We start from the raw sequence: 15,203 nt of genomic DNA, 5'->3' as shown, positions 1-15,203 counted from the left end.
TGGTTAATTGACTTTGACTTTTCCTTCTCCTCTCCAACCAGTTTCAGAACTTCCAGATCTGTCAAGACACACTGTCACACTCTCAGATTTCTCCACTCACCTCTCAGGACCTACTGCATCAAATACCACATACCATAACAACTCAGGACTGGTGACTGAATCGTCTGTCCCACCATAAAAGGATTACGGGGTCAGACATTTCAGCACTTGCTTGCCCCAGAATTTCGTCAAAAGTTTCTTCTTTAAGCATTGCTAACGTATCTCTTGCTACAGTGTCCGCGCATTTCTTTATAATCTACTCTGGAGAAGCAAAATGAGTCTCCAAATTATTTATGATACTTCAAAATCGTGAAATCAATTCTTAGCTTTCTCTCTCCCTCCACTGAATTTCATGCTCCTGCCACTATAATCTGTCTATCTGGTAATTCTTTTCTGGACTTTAGTTCTTTGCACCTTTTAAAAATGCAGAAATCAGAACTGCATAACTGCTCTCATAAGTTCCTTTGGCAAGTCTTGGGGTAATCAAAGTTTTCTTTCCAGTTTGTGAAAGCAAATTCCTGTCACTTTAGATCTGGAAATTCAACTTGCATTTGGATCTCGAGTCTCTTGTCACGTGTAATCACCCAATTTCTTACCTTAACAGCCTTGACTGAATTAGGTTTTTGTTTGAGGGTGCACTGATTTTGTTCCCACCTTATACTTTTTCAGATAGTTGGCTCCCTAAAGTTCCCGTTTACTTAAATTTATTTTTTGGTCATTGGAGGTTACAGAGAACTCAGCCCACTGAGAACATACCTGCTCATCATCCAACAAAAATTAGGAAACAGTCCTGAACCCAAGAAGATACTGCATTGATGTACCCACCCGATATTAGGTCATTCTGGGCCCCACCTCTGAAATGGTCGTCAGAAATTCATTCTCAGCGTCCCTTGTTCCCTTGACTTATTCTCACTCGCACACAAACTGCCATATTGCTTTGTGTGTCTCAAGACCTTTTTTTTTTTTTTTTGCCTCTTTCTGTCTTATATTCTTGCCCGATTGTTTTCTAAACATTATTAACTGTGTTTGATTTCTGTTCCTATGTATAATGCTCTTACCCCAACTTTATTCTCTTTCAGATAATTGGCTCCCACATTTACCAAGTTTACTTACATTTTTCTTCCTCTTTTCTTGGAGGTTTTGGCAGACTCAGCCAGGAAAGACTGCCTGGGGTAGTCTGAATTTGTATCTGGAGTTTCAGCATAATTATTATAGAGTTTCCTTTCATACTCTAAAGGACCTTAGTCTGGATGGTAAATCATACAGTCACCCTACTGATAGGAGCAGACTGACTCTCGGCTCTCCTTTAGTCTCAGAACCACCCCACACACCGGAGGGCAACTTAACTTCTTCCAGAACTTCAGCTAGAGGTTGCCCGTCACCCTCCCTCCAGGACTAGTGTTGGCCGTCTGAGGAGGTGAGTCTCTGGGCCCTGGCAGGGGAGCAGGGTAGGGCTGGAAGCTGATCTCTCTAGCTGTTAGGACTGTGAGGGTTAGATGCTGACTGCTCTGATTCTCTGAGTACCTCAGGAAGATGCAGGGTAGTGTGGCAATTAAAAACTGGAACTTTGGAACTGGACCACTTAAATTCAAATCCTGGCTCTGTCACTTCCACTTATTTAATTGGGGCAGACAAACCCATATATGTATTCTTTATCAAGAGAGCTCTGAAACAGTGTTTACACATGCACAGACCCAGAACTTACCAAGTTGCTTGTGTGACCCAACAGTTGTGGATTTCCCATGCCACAGGATCTCAGAATGCGTGTGTGTCATGGGGGAGTCGGCTTTAGGCCAGCTTGCTCCTCCCACCCTAATTCATGGGACACTAAGCTCAGTGAAATCTCTCCAGCACTAGAACTTCCTCTCCACAAGACAGACCCAACAACTCTTCCCCTCTGGTGACTCCATAAAGGTTGAACTATGTCATTCATTTATTCATTCACAAAGTACACGTTCTCTCAGGCACATAGAGCTAAGGGCTGTAGGCGATCAAAAGAAAATAATGTCCATTCCCAACCTCAAGGAGCTTATTACTGAGTGGGGATAGTAGAAGTCTGCACATAAAAATTAAATGACAGGTAAGACACTGGACCCAGAAATGTTAACAGACAAATAGTTTAATGATTAAATGTCGAATGAGTGGGGCCTCACATAAGATCTACCAGACCTGAGAAAAGAGACAGATCACCTAGGAATGAAGGCACCAAGGATATCAAGACCTAGAATAAGTAGGAATGGGTCAGGAAAAGAAAGAGATAAATGTTAGATATGCACTAAACTTCAGATTCAGGCTAAACCTAATGTTTGGCATCAACTTCAGCCTCAGGTTCTAGGAGACCCAATAGCTGCACGTCTACTTCAGTATCGTTTTTTACTATCCTGAAACTTGTCAGTGACCAGTGATCCTGTGATTGTGTTTTACAATCATATCTACTGGGCATAACAAAATAAAATGACAACAGGAATGCAGAAGAAAATTTGGAAATGGTTTTGTCATCTGGAGATTCACTTACCTTGTCCCACTGACACATTTCCACATCCAGATTTTGAGGACAATTTTTTACTCAAGTGATTAAGGGAAGCAATGAGAACAGGCAAATATTAGAAATAAACAACTTAAATGAGAGTAAAAATCTTAAATTAGCTTTTGAAAATAATCAGAAAATAACTTCAAGTCTTTTGTCATTCAATAATCATTTATTGAGTACCTCTCCAGCATCGTACTGCCTGGGTTCAAATCCCAGCTGGGTCACTTTCTGGCTATAATCTGTATGACCTTAGGTTAGTTATTTAAGTGTCCCTAAGCTTCCTCACCTATAAAATGGAATTAATCATAAAACCTGCTTCATAAATGGGATTAATCATAATGCTCACTGGGCTTTTTCTTTTTCATTTTGATTATTTAAGGAACAAAATAAAAGAGAAAATGTTTATCCACCAAAGAGAACTTTTCCATTAAACAGAAATCAAATACTTTATAATAAAGACCAACCAACTAAAAACAGAATATTAGATTAGTAAAACAACAACAGCAATTTGACTTTGTGTTTTATTTCAGTGGGTACTTTGTTCTTTGTCTAGAGGACAATGTAACCCACTTGAGCATTCAGTGAGTTAATTTTTGTAAACCACTGGGTATAGTACCTGGCAGATAACACGCAGGATGTAGTGTTTGTTAAAATAAGATGTATCAGGCACAGCGGTGTCTGTTACACATGCACAAACCCCTTTTGTGAGATTATTTCACAAGATTATGTCATCACCATCAACCAAACCTTTAAGTCCTGAAGTTGAAGAGGACATAATTCACTGTTCCAAGTCAATTTGTTTTAGAGAAAGGAAAGATTAATAATTTGGTGGCATTGCTGCTACCAACCATACCCCACACTGGTGGAATTTCTTCAATTCAACCTCAGCTGAAATAAGTGAATGGTGACTAAATGTTGACTGAATTAAATTAGACCGTCTAGAAGAGGGAACCGCTAAGAAGACAGAACCATGAGATGCCATGGATGCTAACAGAAGAAAAAATATAGAAAAGAGGCATATGTGACAAGGTCATGCCCTTCAGGGAAGTTAAGAAGGATGCATTTCTCTGGGGAAATTTGAAGGCAAAGGGAAGGAAACGTGAAGGATGACATCTGGAGATGTGAACAGGGTCAAAAAAAAATCCTTACAATATGGAAATCCATGTGATTATAAGGAGACCCTAGAGAAGGTGAGATTGAAAATGTATCAAAAGTAGAGAGTCTAACTGATAAGAAGCATCCAGAGGAGACTAAAGGGGGAAGAGATTAAGAACACTGGTGGAACAAGTGTGAGGTGGAGAAAAGTGAATGTGGGGGAGCTCAGTCAGAGGTTCTTGGTTTTCCTGGTAAAGAAATAGATGGGAGTAAGGTATAGATGTGTCTTTGGAGACTTAAGAAAAATGGAAAAAGTTAGAACTGCTACTGTGGGGAATATGATATGACATTAACTAGACATGAATAAGAGGATATCCGATTAACCCTGGACACCCAACCGAGATGCAATAGCAGGGATTTGTGATGAATTCAAGCCCAGTCTCCAGTAACGATCTGCTTTCTGGAATGATTAAAAATGGAGCAGAGAGACTTGGAAGAGCCAAGTCTGTAGAGTGATTTTCACATGGAAGGATTTTCCCTGCCAATCCAGGCTGGAAACAGTGAACTGAAGACAGAGGTAGGGAAGAGGTGCAGATTTAGGAATTCCAGGGTGGGGAGGACATAGATGGCTTGTAGGCTTGACGGGGAAAGACAGGGCATGAGTATCAGAAGGGTATCTGGGGAGTGTGAGAGCCTGGAAGTGGCAAAGAGAAAGGGGCCAAGAATCAAGCCTTGAAAAAAATGTGCAAAGGGACAGAAAGAAGAGAAGCTGGAAGAGAAGAGAGAATCGTCAGGTCACAAAACCGCACAGGGTCATGTTTTACAGATCAAAGAGAAAGAGAATTTCAAGGAGGAAGAAGAGTTAACACAGCATAATTACACATAACTATCCTACCAAGTCCGCAATGCCGTAGAATAATGACTGTCGAGTACTAGGCTTGAGCCACGCACAGGGGAGTGATGTTATAGGCATTGCCCTACTGACTTTTTGCAGCACCCCGAGGCAGGTCGATTGTCACTGATGTTTCATGGCTGCAGGAGGTGAGACAGCCGTTGTGATAACTCACCCATGGACACACAGCATGAGCTCCTAGCCTAGACCGCAAATCTCTTTTACTCTAAAACCTGAACATTATGTCTGAAGCAGTTTCTATATTATTATGATCGTTTTCCAAATGCTGTATCTCACATAGGTATTATCTTTATGACACTTCAGGACAAAAACAGAGAATTCAAGGACTGAGGCCATGAAGTGATTGTTGGATTTGTGCACTAGGAGATTGTTAGAAACTGATGGCAGAGCAGAGAGGTGGGATGTACAGATCACGTTGCTGAGAGACAAGAACTGGGGCTGGGAAGGGGGGTGCCCAGGGGAGGAGGCATAGAGGGGAGTTAGGATTGGGGTTTGGCACAAATGAGTTCACATCCAGGCTGAGTCACTTAGTTGTGTGATCTTGTACAAGTTTTCCATGCTAACTAAGTTTCATTTTCTTTAGATGTAAAATGATCATACTTCATACGGTTGTTCTGAGAATTAACTAATATAATTCCTAGAAATATTTTTCCTGTGCTGGGCCCACATACCCATTCAAAAATGTTTTTTATTATGCTTATTGCATATATACTATGGTTAACTGTACTATAATCTGTTTCTTTCCTTTTTAAGATTCTCTTCTTCCTAGGTATTCATAATATAGCCATGTTTTGACGGTCCTCTTGCTACCTCTCCACTCCCTGATCTCTTGAATTAATGTAGCCCATATCACATTCTTGAGAACTTCTGTATACACGTGTTTTTTTTCTCAGGCAAAAGTTTGTGAGACACGGACAGAAAATTCTGTTACCTCCTCTAGATAGGGAATGATGGATTTTGATTAAACAAATATTCTGCTTTGTATCATGCACAGATAATCATTTTTCAAAGAATTAACATGTAATAGAACACATTTACTAAAACTGTGTTCCTTGTAATGTAAACTCTCTTTAGCAATTCAAAAAGTCAACCTAGAGGACCTACTGTATAGCACAGGGACCTATATTCAATTTCTTATAATAACATATTATGGAAAAGAATCTGAAAAGAAAATATATGTGTGTGTCTAATCACGGCTGAATCACTTTGCTGCACACCTGAAACTAACATTGTAAATCAACTACACCTCAGTTAAACATTTCTAGAAAAATATCAACTTAGGATTTTAACTGTGTTCGGATCTATGTATCATCATTATGAGCACTTATTTTCCTTTCCGTAGAGGTGCAGAACACCACTTACACTCCTTGTTACAGAGAGCACCTGACCTTCGTGAATGTGAATATGTATAACATATGTTTACATGTACATTGTGTTCAAAAAAGCCAGGTCCCCAGAAAACACTAAAAATATAGTAGGGAGGTGAACTATACACACAGAGTTGATCAGGGCTACTATTTGGGATTAAGGAAACACCCAGAGTTACCAGTAACGTTTGGAGATCAGCATCGGCCTTCTGGGGTGTTCCTCCAGATCAGGGAAGTATAAATTCTGCTAGACACGGAGAAAACGAAGGATGGCCTAGAAATTAAGCACATCTGTTACATTCATTGAGACATCAGAGTTTAGCTTTTGGAACTAGAGGCTATGTTTTAGATAAACTCCATTTTTAAAGAAATCCTTATTAAGGACCTCTAAATACAGGACCAAATTCTGTCCTCAGATTCTTAAGCAAAACTGGGTCTGAAATCAATATAGGCACTGTTAGAAAGGATTTGAGGATTGAATCAGAGAATAGGATTTGGCTCCTAGGACACAAACCACGCTACTAATCCCGGAGAAAGGATTTGCCTGTTTAAAGGATTATAAATTTTTGAAAAGCATATTCTGTTGATAATACTTTTCATTTCCTGCAAATCAAATTACTGAGGGATATTTTCATTGTGAATAGAATTGGACAATGTTTTCATTGTTGTTTTCGTTTCCTTTGTACAAAAGGGTACCAAATTTCAAAGTAATCAGACATGAAGTTTCATGGTCCCAAATGACTACACATCTGAAGATTCGAGCAGATAAATTGGAAATAATATCTGCTAGCAAACCAAAAGTCAATTGGAGCTAAAAGGAAGTCCCTTCGATTTGTGATACTGGCACTTATGAACGTATACAAGTGTCTGCAGTTTTATTTGGCAGTGACCCCTCAAAAAAATCTGGACAAGGAAGGGCAAGTCCAGCAGCCTTGCTTGGTGGGCTCTGGCACATTTGGCTGCTTCCCACTTCGGACTCATTTTACTCTAGTGAAACAAATGGCTATAAATAATGTTGAAAGACAGTGTTTTAGTAATGGGAAAATTCACTGGTTCTTGCACTTCCTTAATGGAATTGGCCTTCCAAGAGGCTGTTAGGCTCCAAAGAAAAAGAGAGAAAAAAAGCAAGCAAGAGAAACATTTGAGGTCATAGGACACTTTGGTCGCCAGTGTTCTCAATGCCTCCCCCCTGTGCACAGACCTCACTTTGAAGGTATCACCAGCCATAAGCCTAGAAAGCCCACTCCTTGGAGACCATGTCTAATTCCTTGTTCTAAAAGGCATCTGGAAGGTTTTCTCCAGAGTAGTAGTCATCATGGGCATCATCATGCTTTCACTTGCACCATCCCCACAAATAGCCGCACAGGTAGGACCCTTTGGGCTTTTTGTCATTTTAAATTTTCTGCTGCTGCTTGGACAATGGGCCAATCATTCCTGAGAAAGGAAAGGCAGGGTTCGGGTGGGAAAGGAGACTGCCTGAAGTCACAGTGTAATGCTATTAGTCTGAACTCTCCCATGACGGAACCCTGCCTGGGAAGGACAATTACATGGGAAAGGATGATAACCTCATGAGGCAATAACCTTCTGAGAGATCCTGTTCCACTCTGTACAGGTTATTAATTTGATTACCTTTCAGAGAAGTAGCCAAACTTCAGGGGCCCTCTCAGAACCAAGTCATTCCTTTCAAGGTTTGCCCATCTCTAATGAGCTGGGTCTTTTCAGCAATCATCTAACCACATGATTTCCTTAATTTTCAGCCGGTTGCATAACGACAAAGATAAATGTGGCTTTTCCCAGCTGCTTCTAAAATAAGTTCAAGACTGAATTAATATGAATGGAAATACTTTTTGTTTGTATAAAGGGTAGAGGAAAGAAACCACAGGTGGGGGGTTTGCCGACACCTGCTAAAATGTATGCGGTGTGTCTCAAGCTTGGGACACAAGAGTGGCAAAGACAGAATAATCAACTCCTAGAACCCAAAACTCCTAAGATGGTGACACTCCATCAAATTCATTCCATTTCTGCAGGAGATAGAAAACTCCAAAATTCCGAAAATAGGCTTAGTTATAAAAGGGATTTTTGGGGATTCTTGAATCCCATCACTTGTTCAGTGAAATATGACAACTATGTTATTTCTAAAAACAAAGGTTGAAATATGTTGAAATATCTCCAATCTATCAATCCATGTTCTCTTCAAGCTCTCATTTGTATGAGGAATATAATGGGTGGTGGGAGAGCTTGCAGTCTGAGAATAACAAAGATTTCATGACTGCAGAAGAAAAATATCTTACCTGAAATTGCACAGAAAAGTGGGAGCCTTACACTGAGCAAGGACATTGACCTAACAGAAAAAGAGGGTTCCCTCTTTGTTAAGTTAGCATCTTTCCATGTACCATTAACCCTTATTTGGGATACACTTGTATTTACTAGAAGCCCTTCAATTAAATGTCACCTGTGTGTAGGACACTATAAATTAAAAATTAAAAACAAACAAAAGACTTGTTCTGTCCAATGGGGAGAAATAGCCCCCACAGACCAGAGAACACATAGGATCTCAAAGATGAAAACCCAAGTGAAAACACACAACCAAGGGACAAAGACCCTGAAGGCTGGGTGGAAATGAATAAGACAAGTGAAGTCAATCAGGGATACTTTTTCCAGGGAAACTTGAAGGCTTAGGCAGAGTTGAGAGGATAGCATGGCTCGTTGGGTAGGAGAAGAAAGGATATTCCAGTGGAAATAAAAACCCTGAAGCACTATCCATTCTATCTCTTTGTTCTTCTGTTCCCTCAGCTTGAACTGCAACCCAATCCTCTCCTCTTTGCAAGTAAAAGAAGAGTAGACACTGCTTCTGTGGTTAAGTTATAAAGATTGTGTTGCTTGTTCGGTACAGCAAAGTATCTTTCTGTTATTGACAAGCAAATAAAATCAGATCAAACTGTTCAAACTCAATCCACACTCTTTTATAATATAAGAAGACAGTTGTGAGTTTTGGGGGGAAGGTTATCATTTGCTTTCTTGTTGTCTCATCTTTGAGCTCCAGCAAGTGTCTTCCCTACCTATGATGATGATTCTTTTCATTAAATTCTTAATGCATCAAAATACTCCGCAAGGCAAAAAAAAAAAAAATCTTCAGGTGGCTGATCCGCCTTCAAGACAAAACCCTTTGGATTTCTTCTTAACCAATTGCTTAAAATTCCTTTACTCTCTTCTCATCCATGATATGTAAATTCAGATTAAAACGCAGTCAGCTAAATCCATAAGTGCCCAAATAGGCAATCTGACGTTCCTGTTATTTACATCTAAGACCAGAGACTAGTCATGAATACCACGTGGCAGGCAGTTTCCACACTCCAGGCCCTGGCCTAAGCCCTTTACGTCCAGATAATTCATTTAATCCTTCTAGCAACACTCAACAGTGTTTCCAAACTCCCAATAGATATGAATTTATAGGAAACAAGAAATTAGAATTCCCGGGAACTCTTGTGAATTTCTGAACTCATAAGTTTTTCTTTATTTTGGTAGTATTTACCAAAGAAAAGTATTTTAGTAGTGGTTTTTGTGTTGTTTTGGTTTGGTTTTTTAGTATTTTAGTAGTGCATATTTACAAAGCCCTATATACTCTATAGTGAAAATTCAGAAATTGGAAAATATGCCAGCAAAAATTACTGGATGATGCTAGAAAAACCTAACATTTGGGTATCGTAGCTAGATTAACAGCATTACACAGAATCATATGTCAAAATCACTAATTTAAGGACTTATTTTGCTTCCAAGGGTGTTATTTCTTAAAATACAACTTACAGATTTATATGAAGTATCCTGTGTATACAAACTTGATACTTATTTTATTCACAAGAATGGCTCAGCATTAGTCACAGAGGCAGCCACAAGTAAGCTCTTGTAACATGGTTCATTAAATTTCTATTGCTGTGTAACAAAGTACCATACATTGAATAGCTTAAAACAGCACACATTTATTATCTCTTAGTTGTTTGGGTCAGGTCCACTGGGTCAAAATCTAAGTGTCCACCGAAGCCACAGTTCTCATGGTGGGGTTGGTTGGGGGGTTGGCAGGGCTGAGCTCCAGGGTCCTCCCCAAGCTCACTGGTGGTTGGAAGAATTTATTTTCTTCTGGTTTTAGGACTGAAGTCCCCAGTTTCCTGCTAGCTGTTGGCTGGGGACCCCTTTCAGGTAGCCCCCACAGGCAGTTCACAACCTGGATTTATTTTTCCCCTTCCAGGCCAGCTGGAGCGTCTCTCTGCCCTCCACTTTTGTGTTCAGCCAGAGAAAAGTCTCTGTATTTAAAGCACTCATGTGATCAGGTAAGGCCCACTTGGATAATCTCCTTGTCTTAAAATCAACACATTTGAGGCCTGAATTATATCTCCAAAACTCCCTTCACAACAGCACCTAGATTAGTGTTTGATTTAATAATTGAGAGAAAGGGTGTGTACACCAGAGGTCTGGAAACTTGGGGGCCACATTAGAATTTTGCCTACCACACATGACAATAGCCACAAGCTATATAAGCTGGCCACTTGTGTAATTTAAATTTTCTATGAGGCACATTAAAAATGAAAAAGGAACCAGGTAAAATTAATTAATTAATTTTTTAGTTGACATACAGTTGATTTACCATATTGTGTTAATTTAAGATGTACAGCAAAGTGATTCAGTTTTTATATATATATGTGTATGTACATATATATATATTTCAGATTGTTTTCCATCATAGTTTATAGTAAGATATTGGATATAGTTCCCTGTGTTACACAGTAAATCCTTGTTGCTTATCTGTTTTATGTATAGTAGTTTGTATCTGTTAATCCCAATCTCCTAATCTCCTCCCCCAACTCCCTTTCCCCTTTGGTAACCTTAAATTTGTTTTCTATACCTATGAGTGTTTTTGTTTTGTATATAGATTCATTTGTATTATTTTTTAGATTCCACATATAAGTGATATATAATACTTGTCTTTCTCGATCATACAGTAGCTCTATTTTTACTTTTTTAAGGAACATCCATACTGCCCTATAGCAGCTGCACAAATTTACACTCCCACCAAGAGTGTAGGAGGGTTCCCTTTTCTCCACACCCTCTCCAGTATTTATCATTTGTGGACTTTTAAATGATTTCCATTCTGACTGATGGGAGGTGATACCTAATTGTGCTTTTGATTTGCATTTCTCTAATAATTAGCAATGTTGAGCATTTTTTCATGTATACATTGGCCATCCGTATGTCTTTTTTGGAGAAGTGTCTATTTAACTCTTATGCTCATTTTTTGAGAGTTGTTTGTTTTTTTGCTAGTGAGTTGTATGAGCTGTTTGTATATTTTGGATATTAACCCTCTGTTGGTTGCATCATTTGCAAATATCTTCTTCCATTCTGTAGGTTGTCTTTTAGTTTTGTTGATGGTTTCCTTTGCTGTGCAAAAGCTTTTAAGTTTGATTAGGCTCCATTTTTGTTTGTTTGTTTGGTTGGGGTTTTTTTGCCTTGGGAGACCGATCTGAGAAAATATTGCTACAATTTATGTTGGAAAAGGTTTTGCCTATGTTCTCTTCTAGGAGTTTTATGGTGTCGTGTCTTAAGTTTAGCTCTTTAAGTCATTTTTAGTTTATTTTTATATATGCTGTGAGGAAGTGCTCTAATTTCATTGATTTACATGCAGCTGTCCAGCTTTTCCAACACCACTGGCTGAAGAGTCTGTCTTTTCTCCATTGTATATTCTTACCTCCTTTGTCATAAATGAATTGACCACAGGTATGTCGGTTTATTTCTGGGCTCTGTATTCTGTTCCATTAATCTATGTGTTTGTTTTTGTATAATATCATGCTTTCTTGATTACTGTAGCTTTGTAGTATCATCTGAAGTCTGGGAAGATTACGCCTCTAGCTTTGTCCTCTTTCCTCAGTAGTACTTTGGCAATTCTGGGTCTTTTGTGCTTCCATATAAATTTTAGGATTATTCTAGTTCTATAAAAAAATGTTATGGGCATTTTGATCTCATTAAATCTGTAGATTGCTTTGGGTAGTATGGCCATTTTAATAATATTAATCCATCCAATTCAAGAGGATGGGATATCTTTCCATTTCTTTGAGTCACCTTCAGTTTTCTTTATCAGTATTTTATAGTTTTCAGCATGTAAGTCCTTCACCTCCTTAGTTAAGTTTATTCCTAGGTATTTTTTTTTGACATGATTTTAAATCGAATTTTTTTGCTTTCTCTTACTGATATTTCATTGTTAGTGTAAAGAAATGCAACATATTTCTGTATATTAGTCTTGCATTCTGCTGCCTTGCTGAATGCATTTATTAGTTCTAATAGTTTTTGTGGGGGGGGTCTTCAGGGTTCTCTATATAGAGTATCATGTCATTTTCAAATAATGACAGTTTTACCTCTTCCTTTCCAATTTGGATATCTTTTATTTATTTTTCTTGCCTGATTGCTGTGGCTAGGACTTCTAACACTATGTTGAATAGAAGTGGTTAGAGTGGGCATCCTTGTCTCATTCCTGAATTTAGCAGAAAGGCTCTCAGCTTTTCATCATTGAGTATTATATTGGCTGTGAGTTTGTCATAAATGGGTTTTATTATGTTAAGATATGTGCACTGTATACCCATAGGCAAAATTAATTAAATAATATATTTGATTTAATCCAGTATATCCAAAATATTACCATTTCAATCTGCAATCAGTGTAAGAATTATCAATGAGATGTTTTACCTTCTTTTTTTCCATCCTAAGTCTTTAAAATCTGATAGAGTTACAGTTATAGTACCTCTCAATTCAGACTAGCCTCATTTCAAGTTCTCAGTAACCATACATGCTGTACTGGAGTGAGCAATATTAGACTGTGGCTGCTTTTCTTCAGTAAGGTCCTGATCCAGTTCTGGAAATGTCTACCTAACTTTCCCTCTGAGTGTCAGCTATTCTTGCTCTTGCTTTCGTGTGACATCAGTGACTGTTTTAAAGCTTATAACATTCCTATGTTGATTGTTAAGTTTTAATTCTCAGAGGAGAATTATAAGAGTTTGTCCTGTTTTATTGGTTTTTTTTTAATGGAATACAAGATTCAGGAAAATAAATATTTCCTGAGAAATTCTGGGAAGGAATTCCCAGATGGAAATACTGCTATGAGAAATATACTGCAGAAAATAAATGCTCAAAGAAGATAAGGTATTGCCCCAAGTCAGACAGCTGTTGCAGCTATGTGACCATCCTCTTGTCTACTATACAATATTGCTAATCCTTGTGTAATCAGAAGGACAAACCATCCTTCCTCTTTACTCCTCAGTCCCACTATGCTAGAGTTTAATTCCCATTTAAGACCTTATTCAGAAGGGTTTTTTTCTTTTTTAAAAAAAATATGAACATGCAGAGGCAGGTTAGACCTAGGCTAGGATGAGGCAAAGGGCAAGAGTGAGACAAGGATGAATAACATACTGTGAGAGCAGAGAACTGTGGGATAGGGAACATGTCTGATCCCCCAGGACCACTTCCCCCAGAGGAGGGCTGATTCGATCAGATTCAGGACATTGGGTCCTGTTCACTAGAGGACAGAGAAGCCATGTTCTTACTCACTCAGCCCTTGTGGTGGAACTAAAAGCTGAGCTAATGTTCATACTTCAGCTCCATATTCTCACACTTCAGCTAAATCCTTGGCTGTAGAAAGGAATATCCAGAGCTAAATTTGGTGTTGAGGGCTGAAGATTGTAGAATTGCTCTGCTTAAGAACATAGAGGTAAACCCATACTTTTAATAGTCAGTTGGTTCTTCAGCAAGGGTACTAAGACAATTCAATGGGAAAAGAATCATTTTTTCAACTAATGGTGCTGGGACAACTGAATACTCACATGCAAAAAAATAAAGTTAGACCCCTTACCTCAGACTATATACAAAAGTTAACTCAGAATAGTCAAAGACTTAAATAAAAGAGCTATAACTATAAAATTCTTAGAAGAAAACTTAGGTATAAGTCTTTGTAAACTTGGATTAGGTAGTGGTTCCTTAGATATGACATCAAAAGCAAACCAACCAAAGAAAAAATAGATAAATTGGGCTTCAACAAAATTAAAAACTTGGGGGGGGGGCTCAAAGGACCTTATCAAGAAGGTGAAATGACAGCCCATAAGATGGAAAGAAGTGTTTTCAAATCATATTTCTGATATGGGTCTAACATTCAGAACATATAAGAAGTACTACAACTGGGCAATAATAGAAGACAAATAACTCGATTTTTTTAAATGAGCAAAAGGTTTGATTAGACATTTCTTCAAAGAAGATATAAATGCCAATATGCACACGAAAAGATACTGTACATCATTAGCCACTAGGAAAATGAAAATCAAAACCACAGATACCACCACACATGTACTATGTGTGGCTATAACGGCTATAATAACAAAAATATCCACTCATCAACTGGTGAATGGATAAACAAATAAGCTATAACCATACAATGAAATGTTATTTAATCACAGAAAGGAAAGAAGTACTGATACATACTACAACATGGATGACCCTTAAAAACATTATGCTAAGTGAAAGAAGCCAGACCCAAAAGACTATATACTATATGATTCCATTTATATGAAATGTCCAGAATAGATAATCCATAAAGACAGAAAGGAGATTAATGTTAGCCAGGGGCTGGGAGGTTGGAGAAATGAGAATTGCTAATGAATATGGGGTTTCCTTTTGGGGTCATGAAAATGTTCTGGAATGAGGTACTGGTGATCATTGCACAACTTTGTGAATATGCCCCAAAAAACTACATAGAACTGTTCTCTTTAAAACGGTGAAATTTATGGTTTGTAAATTGTATCTCAGTTAGAAAACAGAAGAACTTGGCTTTGGTTCCTGAGAGGAAGGAGATAGAAAAGGAAGCAGAAGCAGGAAGAGAAAGGAAGAGTTCTTGGGGTAACATGGCTGGAGACTGAGCCTTACTTGTTGAAAGGGGCAGGGATAATTGTAAAATGAAGGATGTCCAATAGTCAGTGTTAAGATGTTGCAATATTAAATCCTCTCTATGTTACCAAAACCCCAGTGAGGTCTGATAAATACATAAAGACTTCATATGAAAGGTTTGTTTGCTTATTTGTTTGTTTGAGTATTTTTCAGTGTGTAAGAGGTGGAATTGAGTAAAAGGTCCAAGTACCAAGTGTCTGTCAACACATTGTGGAACAGGAATATAATGTGTAGGATGATGTGACCATCCACAAACAGAACTAACGTGGGAATGTGGGGCCAGAGG

At 38.4% G+C, this 15,203-nt stretch overlaps 1 long non-coding RNA gene across 5 annotated transcripts in view; it reads left to right on the top strand.

Moving 5' to 3' along the window:
• The window catches only part of LOC116280972 (uncharacterized), a 382,863-nt gene that overhangs the window by 224,458 nt on the left and 143,202 nt on the right, over positions 1-15,203 (top strand). Inside the window, exon 4 of one of the 5 annotated variants that reach the window (XR_012073631.1) lies at positions 10,188-10,269. The exons of the other annotated variants lie outside the window; for them this stretch is intronic. This is a non-coding gene — a long non-coding RNA (uncharacterized lncRNA). The remainder of the gene's footprint in view (positions 1-10,187; positions 10,270-15,203) is intronic. 5 annotated transcript variants of the gene reach the window in all.

Source organism: Vicugna pacos, chromosome 6 (assembly GCF_048564905.1).
Source record: "Vicugna pacos chromosome 6, VicPac4, whole genome shotgun sequence".
NCBI classification, from domain to species: domain Eukaryota; kingdom Metazoa; phylum Chordata; class Mammalia; order Artiodactyla; family Camelidae; genus Vicugna; species Vicugna pacos.
This window is presented reverse-complemented; position numbering and strand designations above follow the sequence as displayed.